Source organism: Diceros bicornis, chromosome 6 (assembly GCF_020826845.1).
Source record: "Diceros bicornis minor isolate mBicDic1 chromosome 6, mDicBic1.mat.cur, whole genome shotgun sequence".
Classification (NCBI taxonomy): domain Eukaryota; kingdom Metazoa; phylum Chordata; class Mammalia; order Perissodactyla; family Rhinocerotidae; genus Diceros; species Diceros bicornis.
Genome location: NC_080745.1, coordinates 7796709 through 7822014, shown reverse-complemented (window position 1 = coordinate 7822014; position 25306 = coordinate 7796709). Strand labels below are relative to the sequence as shown.

Below are 25306 nucleotides of genomic sequence, written 5' to 3'. Positions count from 1 at the left end.
TTGGCTTAGCAATACTTATTTCCTGCTCATGATATATTTCCATTGAAAGTGGCTGGGACCCCTGATCTGCATTATCATCATTGTCCTCTTTTTGAGACCCAGGTTAACGGAGCTGCCATTTTCTGCAACATTTTTAGTTATAAGGAGAAGAAGAAAAATGCATAGCATAAGCATTGACTCTCTTTTCTTTTTTTTTTTTGTGAGGAAGATCAGCCCTGGGCTAACATCCATGCCAATCCTTTTTTTGCTGAGGAAGACCGGCCCTGAGCTAACATCTGTTGTGAGCCTTGGCTCTTAAAACCTCTGCCCAGAAGTGAAATTTATCACTTCTTCTCAAATTTCGTTAGTTAAAGCATATCATATTGCATGCCTGAGTTCAACAGCATGGGGGAAGTATAATTATCACACAGGAAATAGAACTGGAGAGATGTGAAAAATGATGGAGTTGGCTGCAACTGGTTATAACATAACTTGATTTCGAGCCATAGATTGTGGGAACTAGTCAAAGCTGGACTCTTCATATACTTTCTGACCAAGGTAGGCTTCAGCCTAGAAAATGGGAAAGACGAACTTCTAAGTCAAGTATCCTAGCCCGATTTGTGTGTTGGTATGTGTTGGTGTGTGTGTATATGTGGAAGTTGTTTGTGTGTGTGTGGGAATAGGAGAAGAGAACGGGATAAAAAGAGATATAAAAGATTAAATAGATCAAGTGGATGAGACAAAAGCATAAAAGGGGGTTAAATTATGAAACCAAGGAAGAAGAATTCCAACTTGACTATGTGGGTCTTAGAATTTGTTCTCCTGAGAAAAAGAAAAGGAGAAGGAAGTTGACACAACACTGAGGGTCTTCTATTTGATAGGGGCGTTACACCAAATCTTTAATTTCTCCAACAGCCTTTCAAGAATCAACATATAGATTCAATATTAATACCCCCATTCTGAAGATGGAGAAATTGAATCTCACAGAAGACTATACAGTTGTAGGTGAAGGATTTTAACCTCACTACAAGTTAGTTTTTCCAACCATTAATATGACGATGCCCCATTTCAACCACCTACACAGCTCACAAACACATCCCACACAGTGTGAGATGAATATGAAGCTACAGCAATGAAGAGTCCCCCATCCAATGGGAAGCTCCATCTTGAAAGAACTAAAAACTAAAATTCCTAAAATCACTCCATTAACCAGACGTCACGCTTTAGATGGGCTCTCAGGGCCAGGTTTTAACACGTTGCTGTTGTCCAGCGTTTTGCCGCAAAATGAGCCCCAGGATCAGGAAAGGTGCTTGTTCAAATAACAGTTTTACATAGATATCCTTTCTCCTGGCATGGTCAGCATCATGGGGGAGTTTTCTTCCTTTGGAAGAGATGTTGAAATGTGCCTATTATTTGACCTCCACCAGGGAGGCTGCCTTGCAGCTGGCTAGCCTGTGTAAGTTTATCCAGACAACTGAGATCGGCTTTAATCAAAGCACACAGACAAGAGGTGCAGCGGGCTCCCCATTCTCATGCATTTGTTATTCCAGAGGAGTAGCTCAAGTCCTGAGCCTCCTTAGAGAATGAGGCAAGCTGCAAAAAGACCTTGAATGTGAATCACGGCAGTCTCCCTTAGCTTATTAAAGCCATGTCTATTCCTGTTTGGCCTCTGATGCTGTTTTTGGTGTTATCTGTCAGGGAGATTTTTGAGTGGTGAATGAACAGTCAGATATTCTGCAGTTTATTGCTCTGTATGGACATGGACCATTTGTCAGAGAGCCAACAGCCATCTCAGGTAATACTCTCTCTTAAAAGATTAAGCAGAATTATTGATATGGACAATTCTGGCTGTGGAAGAAAAATGTATTTTGGTTACTGATAGACTTTACATGAAACAATAGTACTTAGAAAGTTTTAAAGAGCTCCTTAAGGGTTCAGAATTACTGACACATATTCTTGTCAAATAAAATATACATTCCAACATTTAATAAAGATAATTCATACTTCACTAATATTAGCATGTCATCCAATAAACTCAATAATTTATTAATTGGATACTTTTCATGCAATGATTTTGCTTAAGTTAACACAGTAGTTAAGAAATATATTACACAAACTGTCTTATTCTTAAATTGATAGTTAAACTTTATTATACCACAGGTCCTTAAAAAAAAGATTTCAAAAAAGAAGTCTGAATGTAATCTATGCAGAAATAGAAGAAGTATAATGATGTACACCTGAAATTTATACAATGTTATAAACCAATGTTACTGCAATAAACAAAAAATTAAAAAAAAAAATCTGATAACAGATAATACATTTACCAATATAAAAATAAAATTAACCCAGATCATTTAATTTGATTATTCAGAAAACCACTTCTCAAATTTTTTGTGAATGACCATGTCCATTATGTTGCTCAGCACAGTTACTTCTGCTCAGAAAAAGCCCTGTTTAGAATTAGTAATTCTATAGGCACAATTCACTAATTTTTTGTTAACAAGTGATGAAGAGAGAAGCAGCACCCATTGTTTTAAGTGGTCATGGAACTCAGCAAGCAAAGCATTTAATTGGGTAGTGAAGATCATGCTCCAAACAACACTTTTTCTAGTTTTCTAGAACTGGCAAAGAAAGGAAGCACATACTATGAATTCCATATTCTTGATTTATTAATTTTAATTAGTTTGTCAGATAGCTGGAATAAATCAGAGGAAGATTATTTTATTTATCTATTTCTGTAATGTTAGATGTTTTTTAGTGAGTATTCATTGCTTTTAAATATATTTTAAAAATTATGTAATGTATAACATTTTTATAAAGAAAAATACATTTGAATATATATAAACATTGAAAATCCTAACAAGCATAAAAAGAAATACTAAAATATTATACTTATGGGTAATGAAACTGTATTTTTGCTTTTATATATGTTCATTTTTTCTATATTATTTAGTATTTTTGTTTTTTCTCTAATTTTATTGAAATATAATTTATATACAATAAAATTTAGTAACTTTAATTTCCAGTTTGATAAATTCAGATAATTCTATAGTCTTCTATGACCACCACCACCACCACCACAAATAAGATCTAAACATTTCCATCACCCAGATGCTTGCTCAGCTTTTGCAGTTGATCTGCTCATCTTAACCCTCGCCCAGAGAACCAATAATTTGCTGTCTGTCTTTTGTCTGTTATTAAATTTCATAAAAATGGTAGTTTGCCAAAGGGATTGAAACTGTGTCTGATCCATTCTCTAGATCAGCTGTCTTTTTTGGGAAAATCAGAGGACAGAAGAACACATCGAAGTGCACCAAGAGTGTGCAAACAGCAAAAGCCCAACTGTGGGACTCTATAGGTCAAAAGGTCTGGGTCCTTCACAGACGTAAAGAAAAGCAAAAAACAAACAAACAAAAACTTTATAAAATAGACTCATACATTATGTAGTTATTTGTTTGACTTCATTCACTTAACATAATGTCTTTGAGATTCCATGTCTTTGAGATTCATCCATATTGTTGCATGTATTAATATTTGATCTTTTTGTTGCTGAGTTATACCAGTTTATTGGCATTAGAATTGTTTCCAATTTCTGACAATTATGAAAATGATGCTATGATCATTTACATACAAGTTTTTGTGTGAACATATGTTTTCATTTCCCTTGAGTAAAAAAGCTTTTATATGATACTGTGAAACTGCTTTCCAAAGTGACTATACTATCTTACATTCTCACAGCAGGATATGCGTGTAATGGTTGCTTCATATCCTCACCAACACTTGGTATTGTTAGTCTTTTGAACTTAAGCCATTCTAGTCGGTGGGTAGTAATATCTTGTTTTAATTTTTATTTTTCTGATGACTAGAGACATTGCACATCTTTTCATGAGATTTTTTACTATTTATATATCTTCTTTAGTGAAGTGTATACTCCCACATTTTACCCCCTTTTAAAATTCAGTTGTTTGTCTTATGATTAAGTTGTAATAGTTCTTTATAATAATCTCAATACAAGCCTTGTATCATATATATATTTTTCTTCCCAGTCTGTAGCTCACCTTTTCATTTTCATAACTCTGTTTTTCAAAGTGAAAAACGGTTTATTTTTGATGAAGTATATTTTTATCATTTAAAAAAAAAGTTTATGGTTTGTGTTTTTTGTGTTATGTTTAAATATCTTTCCCTAATTCAATGTCTGAAACTCATCTGTTTTCTTCTAGAAGTTTAAGCAGCTATGATCTATTCCAAGTTAGCTTTCTATTTGGTATGAGGTAAAGGTAATGTTTAATTTTCCTATACAGGTTTCTATTTCTTCCAATCCTATACAAGTTTCTATTTGTTGGTGAATAGATCATCTTTCCCCCCACTGAATTATGTTAATACCTTTCTAGGAAATCACACAATGTTTTGAGTGGAGGGTCTATTTCTGGATTGTCCATTATGCTCCATTGTTGTATATGTCTATTTTTACATCAACACTATACTTTCTTGACACCTGAAGCTTTATAGTAAGTTTTAAAATAAGATAGCATAAGTTCTTCAAGCTGTTTTTAGTTTACAAAATTGTGGGTTATTCTACGTCTTTTGTTTTACCATGTAAATTTTAGCATAAGCTTGCCAATATCTTCAAAAAAGCTGTTTTTCAAAAGCATGTTGTTTGGGATTACATTCAATCAATAGGTCAATTTGGGGAGAATTGCCAACTTAACCACACCCACTCTTCCAATCCATGACCATTTTACATCTCTCTATTTATGTAGGTCTTCTCTAATTTCCATTTTCAGTGTTTTCTACATTTCAGGGTATAGGTTTCATATATTTTTGTTAAATTTAGCCCTAAATATTTTTTTGATAGTCTCATAAACACATTCTTTTAAAATTTATTTTCTATTTGTTTGCTAGTACACAAAAATACAATTGAATTTTTGATATTGACCTTGTATCCTGAGGTCCTGCTAAATTTACTGATTAGTTCTAATAGCTTCTTGCTAGATTTCTTAGGACTGTCTTACTTTTTGCTTTCCTTTCCTTTCCTTTGTATGCCTTTTATTTAGTTTTTCCTGATTTGCTGTACAGGCTAGGATCTCCAATACAATGTTAAATAGTAGCAGTGAGAGGGAACATCAAGCCTTGTTCCTGATCTTATGCAGAAAGCATTGGGCCTTCCATCATTGAGTGTGAGCTTAGTTGTAGATTTTACATAGATGCCCTTAACTGGATTGAGGAAATTTCCTAGTTGGCTGAGAATTTCTAGCATGAATGGATGTTGGACTTTGTTAGATGCTTTTCCTAGATCTATTTAAAAGATTATTTGGTTTTTCTTTTTAATTTTATTAATATTCTGAGTTACATCATTGATTTTCAAATGTTAAGCCAACCTTACATTCCCAGGAACAGCAACCCTTGGATATGATATATTATCATTTTTATATTTGGATTCTGTTTGCTGAAAGTTTATTGAGAATTTTTGTTTGTAGGTTCATGCAGAATATTGATCTGTAGTTTTCTTTTTTGCCATGTCTTTGATTTTTGTTTCAGGGCAACACTGGTGTCATAAAATAGGTTGAAATGCCTTTCCTCCTTCTTATTTCAATGACAGAGTTTGTATGGGATTTGTGTTATTTCATGTTACATAAGTTATTGAATTAACCAGTGAAGCCTTCTGGGCCTGGATTTCTTTCTGAGAAGGGTTTCATTATGAATTATATTTCTTTAACTGATATCAGGGTATTAAAATTTTCTATTTCTTCTGGCATCAATTTTGGTAACTTATATCTTTCAATAAATTTGTCCATTTCATCTATGTTGTTAAATGTACTAGCATAAAATTTCCCATAATATTTATTAATTATTCTTTAATGTCTCTAGCATCTGTAATGATGAAACCACTTTCATACATGATCTTGACAATATGTATCTTCCCTCTTTTTTCCTTCTTGATCAATTTAACTAGAGAGAGACATCAATTTTACTGATTTTTCAAAAAAGAACCAGTTCAGTTTCATAGTTTTTTCATTTTCTGTTTTGTCTACTTTTAATTTTAGCTTTCTTATTTATATTTATTTTTGGTTTAATTTTCTATTCTTATTCTAATTTCTTAAGGTGACACCTCATGTCATTGTATTTTTTTGTAACATATGTATTTAAAACTAAAATTTTTCCCTTTACATACTGTTTTAGCAGCACTCTGCAAATTTTGATATGGTGTATATTCATTATAATTCATTTTAAAACATTTTTAATTACTCTTGATATTTATTTTTTAACCTGTGGATTATTCAGAAGAATGTTGTTTAATATCTTCATATTTGAGGGTTTTGGGGTATTCCATTGACTTGCAGTTTAATTCCACTGTATTCAGAGAATATACTCAGAATGATTTAATCTTTTTAAATCTTTTAAAAATGTGTGTTTGTTTGTTTTATAACCCAGCATTTGGATTGTCATGGAAAAATTACCATGTGCACTTATAGAGAATATATATTTAGATGTAGTTGGGTATACTGTTCTATAAATATCAATTACATCAATGAGTTTGATAAGGATGTTCAGGTCTTCAATTTTTTTTTTTTTTGCTTTATCTTTTGTGTTTAGTTGTTCTATGAGTTGTTGAGATAAAGGCATTAAAATATTCATAATATTTTGGGATTGTCTAATTCTTCATTAATTTTGTCAGTTTTGCTTTATATATTTTGAACCTCTGTCATTAACAACATGCACATTGTTTGGTCCATTAATTTCTAATATAGTCAATGATTTGGTTGAGTCATCTATCATTTTATTTCTTATTTTCTCCTATAATTTTATGTCTCTTTCTGGTTTTTTAAATTTTCAAATTATTTGACTATATGTTGAGATTCTATTTTAATTTTCCTGTTGGCTTTCTAGTTATGGTTCTTTGCATTATATTTTTGTGGTTGCTGTAGCAATTACAACATCCTTAATTTTTTTTCTTTTTTTTTTGTGGGTGAGGAAGATTGGCCCTGAGCTAACATCCGTGCCAATCTTCCCCTATTTTGTATATAGGACACTGCCACAGCATGGCTTGACGTGTGGTGTGTAGGTCCGCTCCTGGGATCCGAACCTGTGAACCCCAGGCCACTGAAGCAGAGTATGCAAAGTGAACCACTACACCAATGGGCCAGCCCCAACATCCTTAAATTTTTGCAGTCCCTGTATAGTTAATACTGAGTTACTTTACATAAAATATAAAAACTTTCAACTCGATACATATAGTTGTTTTTTGTGTTTCATCTATGTATATTATAAAGTCCACAAGACAATATTGTAATTTCTGCTTTAGTTATATGAATCATATAAAAATTAAGAGGAAATACAAAATAATATTATTTTACCTTTACTCAAATATTTACCACTTCCAATGCTCTTTATTCCCTTCTAAGGATCCAAGTTTCTATTAGGTATCATTTCCCTTCAGTCTGAAGAAATTCTTTTAGCATATCTTACAGTATAGATCTCCTGACAATGAATTCTCTTTGTTTTATTCTTAAACTGAAAATGTCTTCATATCAACTTCATTTTTTAAGGATATTTATGATGGATATAGAATACTGGATTAACCTTTTTTGGGAACACTTTAAAGATATTATTTCACTCTCTCTTCTTTCCTTCACAGTTTCTGAGAAGTCAGCTGTTAAGAAATCATTGTTCTCTTACATGTAATGTGTTATGTTTCTCTAGGTGCTTTTAAGATTTGCTTTTTACGTTTACCTTCCAAAATTTGACTATGATGTGGCTTGTGTTTTGGTGTGGCTTCTCTGTGTTTATTCTGATTGGCATTCATCAAGCATCTTGTATCTGTACGTTTCCAGTTCCTGTATTTCATGAAATTTGGGTATTTTTTGGCCATTATCTTCAAAAAAATTTTCTGCACCATTTTTTCTTTACATTTGGAATTCTAATTACACATATTTTCAATCACTTCATGTCATCTAACAGGTACTTGAGGTTCTGTTCACTTTTCAAAATCTCTTTTTCTCAGAGTTATTCATATTAAATATTATCTATCGATCTATCTTCAAGTTTCCTTATTCTTTCCTATGCCACTTACATTTGTCTATTATTGTAGATACTGTATTGTTCAGTTCTCAAATGAAATTTGGTTCTTTTAAAAATAATTTCTATTTAATTTCTATTTCTCTGCTGAGATTGCCTACCTTTTCATTCATGGAAAGTACATTTAATTTTACTTCATTGAGGATGGTTGTAATAGTCACTTTAAAAGTTTTGGCTGCTTTTGCCAACATTTTGGTCATCTCAGGGTCAGTCTCAGTTGATTTTCATTTCTCTTGAGAATATGTTCCAAATTCCTAGTTCTTCATATATTGGTAATTTTTGTATTCTATCCTGAGCATGGATAATCTGAATTCTGGATTTTCGTCCTATAAGAATGGTGAACTTTGTTTCCTGATCAACAGATCTGATCTTAACCCCAAATTTTTGTTTTTAGCTGAGTTTCTTTGAGTCTCCTGCATGTGTGTGGTTCAGAGATATAAGTAGATAGAATCAGGGATCCTTTCACTCTCTCTTTGCTTCTGGGATTCTTCTGCTCCTCAGAGGTCATATAATAGGCCCAAAAGACTGGTTTTTCTAATGGCATCTTTGTTGCTTCCCACACCATGCTGAATGCTTTGGCTCAAATCTAAAAACCATGACAATATGAAATCAATTAGTAATGCCCCTTTCCTCTGAGTGTGTACACCCCACAAGATTCTGTCCACTTCTGTTCATTCTCCAGTGTCTTCCAATACCTGCTGTTTATATTATGTTCAGATTTTACAATGATATTCTGTGTGAGGGTCAGTCTAGTGAGATCGTACTGCTCCAACATTACAGAAATGAGAATTACATTTTTATTAAAAAAAAAAAGCTTCTTCAACATTTGACTTTCAGCACTAAAAAGAAGAAATCTATGTTGAATTTTGTTACTTTATCAGAAACCTGACATCATCATCATTTGGATATATATATATTTTTCCTAAATCCATTTAATCTAATAATAATAATACTAGTATTGTTATATTTGTGTATTTTTTTATTTATTTTACCCAAGTCTGCTAATTATAGATTTTATTTTAACTTAACTTATACTGTATTATGTTTTTGTAATTTCTTTTCTAAGTTTTGTAGTTTCTTCCAAAGGATCACATGTAATTTAGATTGGATGATTGTCCTAAATTCTTGACTTTTTTCCTCTTCCTGTAAATTTTTGTCCTTTTCATTTACATTTTGGAAGAATGCCTCAAGAATATCTTTCATGTCACTTATTCAAGTTTCCATAGTGCTATTTATATAGTTTACCACATTCAATATAGATTTTACTTTCCTAAACCATTTTAAGTTTTCTTGTCATTTTTCATTCTTCATTTTTCTTTTCTTTTAAAAAACATTTAACTTCTTTTTCATGTGGTATTTTAAAATGTTCTTGAGAATATCAAACCATTTCCTAAAATGTACTTTGATTTACTAAAGTAGAAAATTTGAAGTGATATCTGAATCTTTAGGATAGACTGAATATATTTTATGATGCTGTGATTGCATTTGTTTCATGCTATTTTATATACACACTGGTATATATAATATATATATATGTATGCATGTGTGTGTGAATATACATATGTGTATATATATACATGTACCTGTAATATGTATGTATACATATATATACATTGATTAAATAAGGAGTATGGCCCAGACTTCATATTTATCAAGGGATTTGGTATAAAATGGTGTATGATTTGAACAAAGTAGTGGACAAAATCCTCTTCATATATGCAACTGAGAAGTAGGTTGATGAGCCTAGTTCCTGGCAGAATTCCCAGTTCCTAGAGAACAGTCATTTGTTTTGTCCTTATTTGACAGAAATGGGATATTTTCCTTCTTCATTGAGTGGTTTTCTAACATACTGAACAGATGAATTTCATGAAAACTAGAACTTCCAAAATAAATTAGTCCTTAGTCTCTGTCTAATGCCTAGTCAGCTCATGGATTGTGGAGTCTATACACTTAAGATATACATTTTCCTATTTCCAGTCTTTAAGACCTGGGAACCCGCATACCTTTCTTGCCTCAGTCTTAGAGGACTCATTTGTAGAGGGTTAAAGATTTCCTTAAGAGCCCTCAGAGGCCCTGGAGAATAGAATTGGCCCAAGACTAACATGGAAAATAAGATCCTTGTGATTCCCAAGATCGACTACTTAGGCTAGGCTATGGGCTATATCCTTTGCAGCCACACTGGTGAAGGTTTGACTGTATGATATCTTTATATTTAGAAAAGTAGATGAATGAGTGCATTTAATGTAGATGAGACACCTGATACTAACCACATACCAAATATCCAGACCCACCATGTGTGAGTTCTAATGGGAAATGGAAAGTTTTTATTCCAACCAAACAAAAATACTGTGATATATTCTGGAATTAGAGAATTGCTAAGATTTATACTACCAGTTATAAGAAATTAATTTTGTGTTCTTAACAGAAACATTATCAAGTATTTCTCGACTTAGAGAAATATTTTAAACAAAAACAATCCATGTAATGCCTTTTATGCACTCCTTCAAAAATATGTAAGCTATAAAGTCTAAAGTTATTTCTGTAATAAAATACATAGTGAGAAAATTTGGTTTTCTTGTTTTTGAAAGGGTTTATTTTGTTTTAGAGAAAATTCTTATCTAAGAGTAATTTTGACTAAGAAAATGAGCAAGAGAGAAGGAATCTGGGAGTGTATATGATAACGTTTTAGGAGACTTTTGGGATTAACTTCAGTATGTTTTGCAACTGTATAATATATCCCTTGTCCTTAGAGGAAGAAGCGAACAGAGAAAGCCCAATGTAGCTTTGCATGCATCTATTTTCTCCTGAGATCCATGATTTTGATTCTACATATCCATTAAAATGAAGAATAACTAGTTTGGCTAAGCTACCATGAATTCATTAGAAACCAGCAAGCTCTCATTTACCACTCATAATAACATATTATTGCCTCTTGTATTAGGGCAACATTGCTGATATTAAAAAATCTAAAATTTCAGACATTTCTGCAAGACAATTTTTGAGGGCATATAACAATCAAATGCTTTGTTTCCACTGTCTGAAGTGAAAACAGAGACCAAGGTTAATGCATATTTGCTTTTTAAAAACCTTGCCTTAAAGTGGCAAACATCACTTCAGCTGACTGTATTGACTAGTGCTAATCCCAAGAACATACCCAGGAAGTTGGGAAGTGTAGTTTCTGCCCAGGACACTGCCTCCCAGCAATAACACAATGTGGAAGAGTTGCACAATTTAAAAAACATTATAGACTTTGAATATTTTCCTTGGTACAAATTCTATGTATCATTTATGCAGCATATATTCCTACTCCAGGTACTAGTGACAGTGATATATCCCTCTCCCCTTATGAATTATTTCACAAAGTTAATATCAATTTATTTTTTTTTATTATTTATTTTTTGTATGTGAGGAAGACTGGCTCTGAGCTAACATCCATTGCCAATCCTCCTCTTTTCCTGAGGAAGATTAGCTCTGAACTAACATCTGTGCCCATCATTCTCTATTTTGTACGTGGGTCGCCACCACAGCATGGCCTGATGTGCGGTGTGTGGGTCTGCGCCTGGGATCAGGCACAGGCCTGGGGTTAATCAAACCCCAGGCCGCTGAAGCGGAGCTCGAAAACTTAACCTACTATGCCACTGGGCCAGCCCCCGTATCAATTTATTTTTAAACAGCTTATTTAGATATAATTCAATTACCCTATGGTTCACCAAGTTAACATGTACAATTAAATGCTTTTTTAGTATATTCTTAGAGATATGAGGCATCACTGAAATCTAATTTTGTAACAATTTAGTTACTCCATTTTGGAAACACCCTGCCCATTAGCAGTCACTGCCAATTCCTCCTAATCCCCCATCCCTAGGCAACCATTAATCTACTTTGTGCATCTGTAGATTTTCCTGTTCTGGCATTTCATATAAATGAAGTCATACAATATGTGGTATTTTGTGAATGGCTTCTTTCACTTATCTGTTTTCAAGATACATCTGTGTTGTAGCATGTATCAGTACTCCATTATTTTTAATGCCAAATAACATCAGTTGTATAGATTTACCAGATTTTCTTCATGCATTCATCAGTTGATGGACATTTGAGTTCTTTCCACTTTGGGGCTATTACGAATAATGCAGCTATGAACATTTGTGTACAAGTTTTTTTTTGGACATATGTTTCTACTTCACTTGGGTATATACCTAGGAGTGAAATTGCTGGGTCATATGGTAACTCTATGTTTAATATGAGGAACTGCCAAACTATTTTACACAGTGGTTGCACCATTTTACATTCCCATTAGCAATATATGAGGGTTCTTTGCCACCACTTGTTATTATCAGACCTTTTGATTATAGTCATCCTTTTTTTTTTTTTTCTCCCAAAGCCCCAGTAGATAGTTGTATGTCATAGTTGCACATCCTTCTAGTTGCTGTATGTGGGACGCGGCCTCAGCATGGCCGGAGAAGCGGTGCGTCAGTGCGCACCAGGGGTCCAAACCTGGGCTGCCAGTAGCGGAGCGTGTGCACTTAAGTGGTAAGCCACGGGGCCGGCCCTATAGTCATCTTAATGTGTGTGAAATTGTATTTTATTGTGGTTTTCATTTGCACTTACCTAATGACTAATGATGTTGTTCATCTTTTCATGTGTTAATTGGTGATTTGTATATAATCTTTGGAGAATTTTATTCAGAATCCTTGCCCATTTTAAAATTTGATTATTCTTTTATCATTGAGTTGTAAGAGTTCTGTATATAGTCTGGGTGCGAGATTCTTATTAGATATGAGTGACAAATATTTTCTTTCACTTTGTGGGTTGTCTTTTCATGTCCTTCATGGTGTACTTCAAAGCACAAAAGTTTTAAAATTTGATAAAGTTCAATCTATCTCTTTTTTCTTTTGTCACTTGTACTTTTGATATTGTAAAAAAGAAACCATTACCAAACTCAAAGTCACAGATTTCACTGTTATATTTTTTCAGAAGAGTTTTAAAATTTTAGCCCTTACACAGGTCTATGATCCATTTTGTGTTTTTTTTGTGTGTATGATATGAGGAAGGGGTCCAAATTCATTCTTTTGCATGTAGATATAGAGTTGTCTCAGTGCTGGTTTTGGAAAAAAAACATCCTTTCCCGACTGAATTGTCTTGACACTCTATTTGAAATACAATTTACCACAGTATAGATTTATTTCTGAACTCTCAATTCTATTGAATTGATCGATATGCCTATCATTATGCCAGTACCACACTGTCATGATTATTGTAGTTTTGTAGCAAGTTTTGATATTAAGAAGTGTGAGCCCTTCAACTTTCTTTTTCTTTTTCAATAAGATTTTGCCTGTTCCAGATCCCTTGCACTTGCATAGAAGTTATAGCATCAGCTTTTCAATTTCTGCAGAGATGCTAACTGGAATTTTGATGGGATTATATTAAATCTGTAGATCAATTAGAGGATTATTGTCATTTAACAATATTAGGTCGTCCCATCCATGAGCACAAGATGTCTTTCCATTTGTTTAATATTTTAAGCAATATTTTATAGTTTTCAGAGTAAAAGTCTTACTCTTCTTTTGTTACATTTATCCATAAATATTTTATTCTCTTTGATGCTATTCTAAATTAAATTGTGTTCTTAATTTTATTTTTGGGTTGTTCATTACAAGAGTATAGAAATATGTTGACTCTTGTATATTGATTCTACAAATATGCTTAGTTCTACTAGTTTTTTAGCAGATTCCTTAGGATTTTTTATATACAAGATCATGTCATTTGCAAATGGAGATAATTTGACTTCTTAGTTTTCATTCTAGATGTCTTTTATTTCTTTTCTGTCCCCCTATTTGTTCTAGCTAGACCCTCTACTACCATATTGAATAGAAGTGGTGAGAGCAGACATGTTCAACATTACGTATTTTGTAGATGACTTTTGCATAGATTTTCTTTATGTGACTGAGAAAATTCTCTTCTATTTTTAATTTCTTTAGTGTATTACCATGAAAGGGTGTTGGATTTTTGTCAAATGCTTTTTCAGCATGTATTGAGATTATTAGGTGGGTTTTGTCTTTTATTGTATTCAAAAGATCTATTACATTAATTGGTTTATGTATTTAAACCAATTTTGCATCCCTGGGATAAACTCCACTTAGCCATAGTATATAATCTTTTTTATATATTGTTGGATTTAGTTTGTAACATTTTGTTGAGGATAATTTGTAATTATCTTTTAACGAGGCATTGGTTTGTAGTTTTCTATTCTTGCCACGTTTTTATCTGGTTTTGGTATCAAGAATGAGCATCATAATACTGGCATCATAGAATGAGTTGGAAAATTTTCCCTCTTCTTGTATTTCTTTTTGTGAAATACAAACTTTTGTGAAAAGTTTGTGAAGGATTGGTATTAATTCTTTTTAAAAAATTTGGTAGAATTTATAAGTGAAGACGTTTGGTCCTAGTCTTTTCTTTGTGGGAAGTTTTGAAATCACTAATTCAATCTCTTTACTTGTTAGAGAACTACTCAGATTTTCTATTTCTTCTTAAGTCAGTTTTGGTAGTTTGTGTTTTTCTAGGATTTGTCCATTTCATCTGGGTAATCTAATTTGTTGGCATGGAATTGTTCATAGTCTTCCCTTGTAATTAAAAAAAATTCTGTAAAGTTGATAGTTATGTCCTCTCTTTCTTTCCTGAATTTAATATTATCTTGTATTTGTGTTTTCTCTATTTTTATTGGTCATTCTACCTAAGGATTTGTTAATTTTGTTGATATTATAAAAGAATCAACTTTTGGTTGGCATTGAGGATTGGACCAAAGTTTCAGGTTGTAATAACTGCACATTTATTTGTCCAGCTCGATTCTCTGTTCATATGGCTTTGGACAACCATGCTGGGTTGGCTTAGATTAAGATTAGGGTTGGTAGAGTTTTTAACATTCAAGGAACCAGATCTTTTTTTTTTTTATTTTGAATTTCTATGAGAAGGAAGAATAATCATAATGATGATAATAATATTTTGCATTGTTCGTGGGGGTGGTATTTAGTTTACAGAGTTCTTTCATGTGTATTATCACATCCAATTGCAATAAAAAAGCCTGCAAGAGAGGAACTATTTTTCCTATTTTAGGACAATGAAGTTAATACTGAACTATTTATCAAAGATATATGTAGAAAATAACACCTTTAGCATTTTGGAGTGTCCATGGATTAACAAAAAAAAAAAAATAAATAAAGCATTAGCTAATTTACTAGGAAATGACTTATAGGCAACACTTAGTATCACCAACATGAATGCTTGTCTATGAGTCAACTGAAACAGGAACTTGTTAAAGAATCCAAAACATTAGGTTGATATAAACAAAAGTGGGTGGAAATGGGTGGCATTGTGTATAACAACATAATTAGAGCTAATGAGATAAAATTAAGGGAAATATGGAGGAGGTCAATCAAAGTTAACTGAATTGTGGAGTTAAGAGTAATTAGCAATAGAGAGCCATCTTTCCTGTTGACTTAGGAAAAACATGTATTATGTGTGAGAATGATTACTTCACGGGGCCAATATCCAGTAGCTCCCTGAGAGACTGTTCCAGAAAAATGCTAAGTTTCAGAAGTGTAATCAGCAGCAAAATGATACACAAGCATTTGTGTGCACACACACATAGCCTAATTTAGGTTAATTTAAAAAATTGTTTTGAAATAGCTACTATGTGCTGGAGACTGTCCAGTAAATTGAAAGATAATGATGTTTTGTTTTTCCTTTCAATTTAGTCCCTTAAAATTTGCTAATGACACTAAGACTTTATATTATACACACAATTAACATTTTCCTTCTCTGTGCTGTATATTTTTATAAAATGTCATGGTGATAAATTAAAATATTTTCTTAAAATAATCAATAAACCATTAAAAGGTAGCAATAGAAATTATCTGAACTTTACAGGTTGGTTCTTCAGTAATACTTTAACCGTTGAATGTTATTTTTAATTTCAATATCAGATTATTTCCAACATTGACTCAATTTCTTCTAAATTTTAAATTACAAATAATCACATTTTGGTCAATTATGAAAAAAAATTTTCTAGGAACAGTAGTTACATATTTCTGATCCCTTAGAACATTAAGTAGCATTTTCATACATAGTGTGCAGGGAAAGCCTCAACCGCAGGCAACACGATGTAGTAGAGTGGTTTCTGCCCGGGGCGGGGGGGCCCGTTAGAAACCTAGAGCAGCTTCTCCAAAATGTTATTGTCTCTCATGCATAGTTTCAAGTCTTGGAATAAGAATAAAGGCAGAAAAACTCAAGTACAGTACAAATATTATGTATGTATGAGTAAGTATGTATAATTTATCTTTCTTTCCTTTTCTATTTTCCATATATAATCTCTTGTTAACAAAGGGAAACAAGACTGAGAATGTTGATGATTTAATGAAAATCCTTCCTCCTGCTGGGAAAATAATTCAGAATCTCTCTAAATGTAAGGTGAGTAGCTTTATGTCTGTATGTGTTATCACACACCTCTCTGCACAATAATTGTTCGAGATTAGAGTGCATGGCTGAAATATGCTCCTTCAGGTCTGCCCGTGGGGATGCTATAGGTTTGACAGGTACAGAGACAAGGGCGGGCTAAAAGGAATGTCATCATTTATTAGTCTGACAATGATTTTTGCTAAAGTTAGGAGAGGGTAAACAGTAGTTGAAGAGTCTGGAAAATGAAGGCAATAGATTAGGAGCTATGGGCCAGCCCCGTGGCTTAGAGGTTAAGTGTGTGAGCTCCGCTGCTGGCTGCCCGGGTTCGGATCCCAGGGGCACACCGACACACTGCTTCTCTGGCCATGCTGAGGCCGCGTCCCACATACAGCAACTAGAAGAATGTGCAGCTATGACATACAACTATCTACTGGGGCTTTGGGGGGAAAAAATAAATAAATAAAATCTTTAAAAAAAAAAATAGATTAGGAGCTTGGAGTGTGGTATTCTTGCTGGGACGGTATTTCGGTCCAAGAAAGCCCTGGAGGGTGAGCAGCACTGGGAACGTGGAGATCTGAGATGAAATGGGGTCTGGACGGTCAGGTGCCAATTCTGTCGACCCTTGTTGGATTCTGAACAGTGATTTTATGTGAGCCCCAAGGACATAAGCTGCTCTCTGCACAGTCCAGTACAAGAGAAGGAGTCCTACACTGTGAGTAAACACCAAACTACTCCCTCCCTCTGACCCTTGGCTTCCTGTCATCAGACGGAGGTCAGTGATACCCATTCAACCTCCCTCACAGGGCAAGGACCTGCTGGTGTGGCACAAGAATCTGCATTTTTTATGGCAGGATCATTGAGTGAGAGGAGCAGTTACTTAAATAGCTGAAAGGATAATACTGAGTTATATTTTTTCCTGTGGATCATGAGATTTGTTTCATTTGCTACCTTTCAAATAGATTAACATCAAATTTCCTCTTATGAAGAATAAATACAATTGAAGCAAATGGGAAATTTACTAAGGCCTATAGAACATAAAAAATCTAAAAAATAACAGGAGGCATGTTGGTATTTTTCTTCCTATGGTTGGGGCAAAAGTCCACAAAATTTCTCTTTGGGAGCACAGTATTTATCAATACTATGAAAAGTATTTATCTGAGCATGAATCACAGTGGAGAGGGATATTTATGTGTCCCGATTATAACCCATGTGATATTGTATTCTATGTGTTAGAGTTCTTTTTGTGTGCTCACATTCCTATATCTTAGTAATATTCCCCATCTTTTTCCTTGAGAAGTGCGGAGCCAGGTGATATAGGAGGGCAATGCCATTCTCTGGATCCATGGGATTGCGGGCCCAGCAGTCCAGCCACGGGGTTTCCTCACTCTCTGTCTGTCTGGTCAGGGACTGGAGGAGCTCATCCTACTTGAGCCTGCAGGGACTCGTTTGTGGAGGTTTGGAGATCTGTTGAAAAGCTCTCAGTGGCTCTGCTCATTACCAGCAGCCGAACCAGAGAGCAGCCACTGTCACCGAAAGACCAAGCACTTGTGACTCCCTCTGACAGCTGCTTGGTGATGGCCTCCAGCTGCGGGGCTGTGGGTCTGCAGCTTCCCCAGCCTGAGTGACGGCACAGTCTTCTGATCTGGGTGGCTGGGGAGAGGCAGACTCTTTGTCAAGTGCAAGCACAGGCAGGTTTTCATACATTAACTACTCACATCTTATAGGGGAACATTGTAGTTGTGGTTGCCAAAGTGTGTGACGACATGTGGCTATCCTGACACAAAGAGTTCAATTCAGGAGCACCAGGCACCTGGGGGACAGGGCCCATGTGTGTTCAGAGGAAACAAGGGGAGGCGGCAGGGCTGATAAACTGAGGCAGGAAGTGGTGTCTTCACTGCTCTCAGAGAATCTTGCCAATCATCTGCTCTGCAAATCAGCTGAGAAGTAGAGGTGGCTTAAGATTATTCTCTAATAATTTCAAGGAAAATTAGCCAATAGAAAAATAGGCCACTCGGATTTTGAAACAGAAAGACTCAGAAGTCAGCTTTAGAGCAGAGAAGCTGTGACAAGAAATCGTAAATGACTCAATCTGAAGAGCTCCAAACTGAATTTATTCCAACTTCTGGCTGCAGGAATTAAGAAACTCAGTGCAAAAAACTGAAGGTCCCCCTTAAATAAAACGAAGTGCAGGGTTATTTGGGATGGGGGGAGGGTGAAATTTAGTCACTATAATTAAAAAAGTGCTCTAGTTGCACTCCAGTCAAAAAAGCTGATTGGGTAAACTTGACAATCTGTCCAAAAAGACTCATGAATTGTGGGGATTCTGTTTCCAGTTTCGAAGCTTCCGGTTTACAGGTGGATCGCATCCTGCAAGCCAGAGTGGAATTTACAGTTTCTCCTGGATGCAGGCCATGTGATTAAAAAAATTTTTTTTTTTTAATTCTCAGAGCTAACTAAGTATCAGCAGCTTGAAGAGTTGGTGCTGCCTGCATGTTCATGCACCTTCTAGTTCTGGAACAAAATCTCGTTTATAATAATAGGCGAAGAAGATGAGTTTTGTCTTAAATAAACCTTAAGTTGAATCTAGCTTATAAAAACTAGCTAATAAATGTATTTCATTCATTTATTATTCATTTTATCTGTGTGAGATCACAGATAAAGTAGAAAGGACTCTTGTAGGATTTTGAAGGGTCTAGGGGTTTTTTGTAGGGAGAATTGTGGGTCACTGGAAATGTGTAGGTGTATTTTGTTGATTTGCTTTTTTCTGGTTATTACGATGACTGATTCACTTTTGGCATTTAGTGGAGAGATGCAAGCAGCCTATATGTTTGGGACAGCCCTACACGATTAATTTTCCCTCTTCACATGCCCATGATGCCCCCACTAGAAATACTGGGAGACTTAAGAAAACTTCAGCGGCCAAAGAAGTGCCTAAAATGACTCATTTGATCAGATCATAATAGAAGATTATGGCCCAAAGACCAGAACAAGAAATTATTGGGCCCAGAAAGTAAAATGTCTTCTTTGTCTAGGGCTTCAGGGGCCCAGGCTTAAGGAAAAGAAAGCAACATGTAATGAACACCTACTGTGCATATTTGTTGTTAGTGCTGTCAAATCAATTCCAACTCCTAGTGACCCTGTGTACAGCAGAGTGGAACCCTATCCAGTCTTCCTGTGCCATCCTCTCACCTTCTGGCACTATATCAGACAGTGCTCTGCTGCTATTCGTAGGGTTTTCATGGCCAATTTTTTTGGAATTGGGTGGCCAGGTCCTTCTCAGGCCAAGTCTGTCTTAGTCTGGAAGCTCTGCTGAAATCTGTCCACCATGGGTGACCCTGCTGGTATTTGAAATCCCAGTGGCATAGCTTTCAGCATCACAGTAACATGCAGCCACCACAGTATGACAACCGACTGATGGATAGTGTGGTTCCCTGGCAGGGAAACAAACCCGGGCTGCGGTGGTGAGAGCGCTGAATCTTAACCACTAGACCACCAGGGCTGGCTACTGGACATGTATTGGGTGACTTTTCCACACTGCACAGTTTCATCTGTTCAACATCTTTATGGAAAAGGGGAGATTGCTCTCTTTTACAGACAAGAAAACTGAAGCCAGAAAAGAGAATAACTTGCCCAAGGACAAAGCAAAAATGTACATATCCCAAGGAGATGAGAGGGCAAGACCTAGGGGCAAACATCTAGAAACCTCCCCATTCTTTTCCACCAGAGCAGCCCCTCCTAACATACTGCATGTCTAAGTAAGTTTCATTTAAAGAAGTAAAAAGGGAGCCCCAAAGCTAAGAACTTTTCTGTGGACCACGTTTTCTTGACTCCATGAACTAGCTTTGAAGTAGACTTGTTCTTCCAATGGGAATGTCATAAAAGCATTTGAACAATTTATATTCCCACCAGGAGACCTCGTTACCATGAAGTTATTCTTTGTGATTCTGTTTTCCTCATAAACCAAGGTCTTTCTATGCTCTTTTTCTGTTAGTTTGCTCATGTTAGTGTACACCAAACACTAAGAGAAAGGTGTAGTTTTTACACCGATCCCATAAACATAGTTCCTGAAGAATTAGAAATGATTAGCCTCACAGCCATCTGAAAATGTACTGTTAAATAGTAAGAACTAATTCTGAAAGCTGGAAACTCTTACGAACAGCCCATTACTGTAATTGGCTTTTGTGCAACAAATGGAATATGTTCCTCAGGGCTTTGTAGGGAAATGAAATAAATTGAGTATAAACTAGATTACCATTCCTTAAAGTACTTTTAAGTACTTTGTGTAGTCTAGTACTTCAGAGATATTTGCCAACATTATGGCCGCCCCCACATGTCTCATTCATTTGTTGTCTTTCTTATTGGAATCTAGTAAACACATCATTGAAGAACATCAGAGAGCACTAACTTAAGTATCCACATTATTAGTTTCAGTTTTACACTAAATACATTACATTCACTTCTTTATCAGGATGAATGTAAGCCATTTATATGTATTAATATAACCTTTAGAATGCCTCTCCATTCTTGCAGTTTTAATGCATTCTAATCTATCTTCACAATATATATCTTTAATACGTTTCCATATGTATTATCCCTTCTGCGTGCAAATTTCATGTATGTACAATCTGATGATTGCATAGGGCCCTTATTAACCATTGGGCATTCAAATATCCTGGTGGCGACTTAGTGAATTCTCACCTACCGTTTGTTTAGACATGGAGAGGGAATGCTGTGTCTTTATGGTTGGTCATATCCTAGAAGGAAGTCAAATCTTTTTTTTTCCCTTTGGCTTTTCATTTTATTATTTTTTTTGACTTAATTTTTTTATTGAGGTAACATTGGTTTACAACATTCTATAAATTTCAGGTGTACATCATTATATTTTGATTTCTGTGTAGACTACATCATGTTCACCACCCAAAGTCTACTTGCCATCTATCACTGTACGCATGTGCCCATTTTGCCCTATAAGTCAAACCTTATATGGGGCTAGTGTGGGCAGTCTTCAAGCTGCCCTTTAGTTTTGAGTCCAATTTTTTGACATTCTATAAATGATTATCTTTTAGAATAAGGACGATATTAACGTTTATTCAATTTCACCTCTTACTCTCCATGATTTCTCAGAATATTCAACTTGAAATTTGATTCCACACAGTGCGTATATCAGTGTGATTAAGTTCTAATGCAGTCTGAGTGGAGTCGATATTTTTGTAATTAATTACTTTGCTGCAAGAAAATTTTTAAATTCTACACTCAGTTCTACTACATCACACATATTTACCTTAGAGCAAGAGTTATTAACAACAACCAAAAAACTTAAGTATACCAAAAAATGGGGGAGAGGAGGAGAGGGAGACATAAGATTTAAACACTAGGAGAGGGGGAAAAATAAAGAGAACACATCACTCAAGTGGTTTTGTAATTATTTGTATTATTCCACACTGAGTGCATTGTTTGTTATACCAGGAACTGTGTCTCCTGACTTGAAATCTGACACTGGTGGTTAGAGAGGCTCATCTCAGTACTTCCCACCCTCTTTTCTCAACACTCACACACAGCCTGGGCATCCTTCCTGACATGTACACCTTTGCCTTTCCCCTTATAACCAGCAAAATATATGTGGGATTATGCTGCACACTTTCTACTGCAACTTTATCTTTTCCCTTAATGGAGATCTCTTCTCATGTCAGTATAGGTAGATCTTTTTCATCCTTTAAACTACTGTATAATATCCTGGAAGAATGGTTATACCCTAGTTTATAGAGATATTCCTTTTTAGATGGTGGTTTCCAGTTTTTCACAATTAAAAATAATCCCTGATAGACATCCTAGTAAATATATTTTTGTGTATGTGTCAAAATTAACACTCGAGGATATATTTTTAGAAGTGTATCTTTGAGTTTTACCAAATTGTGTTTGTGGCACTGACATCACATGGGAGCTTTCTGAAATAAAAAGTTCCATGTCCCCCTCCAGACCTGCTGATTCAGAATCTGCATTTTAACAAGAAATTCAGTGATTCATATCAAAGTTCAAATAGCATTTGTGCTAGAGAATCATATGTATATCTTCAATATGATAGGTATTCCCAACATGAATACTATCAATCACTTTTTAATTTTTGGCAGGCTGATATTGTGTTATTTTAATTTTAATTTACTAGATTGCTAGTAGGTTGAGCATTTTTTGTTGTTTTTACTAACTATTTGTTTTACTTCCTGAATTGAATATTCATATAATTTTCTTTTTTTCTGTTTTTTTGGTGTGTTTTTCTTTATGATACATAAATTCTGAATTGCCAATTACACGTTGCACATATTTTCTCCAAGCCGGTTGCTTAATTTTCTATTTTTTTGTTAAAGTATATTTCATTCTGGAAAATTTTGAAATGTTAGCACAATTAGTTTATCAGTCTTGACTTTCCTGGCTTCTGGGTTTTCTCAATTCTTATGGTCTTTTGTACTCCAATCATTTTAAGTTTAATTTTTTATTTAGATATTTTTAATATTTCTGAAAGTTAGATTTTTATTTTTTAAATTATCTCATTTTATTTTTTTCCTAATGTTTATCCAGTTGTCTCCAGCCATTTATTTAAAACTCTGTTCATCGCTGCATTGAAAAGCCTTCTGCGTCATATATCAAATCCCCATATATAAAGCGTCAATTTCCATACCCTGCATTCTGTTCCATTGATCTATTGCTATTTCTGTTTTTATTTCTACAGCTATGTAGTAAATTTTAATATCTGATATGGAAAATTCTCTCTCAATATATATGTTTAAAATTTTTTTTCTTGACCAAATTAAAGGGTTTTTTTTCAGATAGATTTTATAATTATATTGTTTAGTTTCATAAAATGGTCCTTTTGGGAGATTGGAATCACAATGTAACACTAAATTTGAAGAGGTTGGATTATACTCTTTTATCTATACATAAATATAATAATACTGTTTTTTAATTATAAAATATTATATCAAGCATAGTTTTGGAAATTGACATATACATCCATTTTATGTACTATAAATGCAAAATGATAAATATAAAAGTATAAACAAATAAAACCACCATATTCTTTTCATTTAAATAAAAACTTTGTTAAAATCTGCTTTATTTTCTTGGAGTCTCATTTTTTAAGATGTTTATATCTTAGTTTATAAATTCACGCATGATACATTTTAGAAGAAGTGCAAAATGTAGGTAAAGAAACAGAAATATGATCTCAAGTAATATACCTCCCAGACACCTCCACTTTTAACACTTAAATATGTATAATATTTTAGGCTGATTTGTGTATATGTAAATATATATATTTTTTGTAAAAGAAGTAATAATAACATTAACAGTAAAGCTAGCATTCATTATTATAAAGTATAATACAAATGCTAAGTGCTTAACAAAATTTTCTCAATTTAGCTTCACAGCAACTCTTGAAGGAAAATACTAATCTTATTATACTTATAGATATGTATACTTATATATATCCATCTATAACGTCTATAAATCCAGAAGAAAAGGATAATTAATCCAATGAACAAAGGACATGGTTATGCAATTTCTGGAAGAAGAAATACACATTGATAATAAAAATATGAAAATATATTCTATTTCAGCTTGCTCAGATAGTGGCATAAAAACCAAATGGAGGTTCTTGTATTTTTCATGTACGTTTTTGAAAGAAGTATTTTATTTATTTTTATATAAGCATTATATTGAAATGAAGTATACATAAGAAAAGAGCACAGATTCCAAGTTTATAGCTTTTAATTTTCACAAAGTGCACACACACATGTAGCCAACACACCATTTAAGAAACACTACTCCTCCATATCCATCTTTCAGTCAATACTCTCTGAGTTCTTTGCCCACTTTTCTATTATCTTGTCTGTCTTTTTTCTATTGGCAAAAAGAAAAAAGTATTTTCAGGACTTTTAAATAAATCATGGATACAATCCCTTTGTACTTTAAATGTCTACACCCACTTTGTGGCCTGCCTTTTCATTCTCTTTACTGGTGCCTTGATGAACACAAGTTTTTAAACTCGATATAGGACAATTTATAATTTTTTCTTAGTAGTTTGCACTTTTTGTGTCGTGAAAAAGAAATATATACCCATTCCAAAGTAATTCCTATGTTTTCTTCTAAAAGCATTGTTGTATTACCTTCCACATTTTGCTCTGTAATCCCATTGCAATTGATTTACATTTATGGTGTGAGGTTGGGATAAAGAATATTTTCTCTTTCTCATCACAATGGCCAATTGACCAAACACCAGTTACTGAAAAGTCCAACCTTTCCTCATCATACTTCAGTGTCAGGTAACTGTGTATGATACTGGCTCAAGATGAGGTTGACATGAGGGAAGCCATACTGTAGAAAAGAAACCCTATTATAACTTTGAATGACCTCTGACAAACTAACCCAGCTGGATATGCACCCTCCAGGAGATCTAATTGCTCTATAGATTTTAAGACTCCTGCTTGGGTGTGTACCTCCGGGCTGGAATAAGATGACAACTTCCTTCTTTAGAGTTCCTTAGGAACTAGATGACCCCCAAACAGAGAATCTATGCTGATAGCCATCATCAATGAAAGTGAAAGATCTGGTGTGGCACAACCAATCTGCAACACTAGAAGGTCAACATTCCTAACCACCCCCCGCCCATAGTCTTATGACCTATGTAACTGCTGTAAGATTTTGTGCCACCTTAAGATGGTTTTCTGAGACATTAGTTGGCCACCTTCCCCCTTGCTAGCAAGCTGTAATAAACCGCCCTTTATTTTCCACCATCTTGCCTCTTGAT

General features: G+C 34.3%; 1 long non-coding RNA gene across 1 annotated transcript in view; it reads left to right on the top strand.

Annotated features, from left to right (window-relative positions):
- LOC131406922 (uncharacterized) overlaps nt 1-25306 on the top strand; it is a 132989-nt gene that overhangs the window by 96082 nt on the left and 11601 nt on the right. The window contains exon 2 of the long non-coding RNA XR_009220400.1: nt 16435-16518. This is a non-coding gene — a long non-coding RNA (uncharacterized LOC131406922). The remainder of the gene's footprint in view (nt 1-16434; nt 16519-25306) is intronic.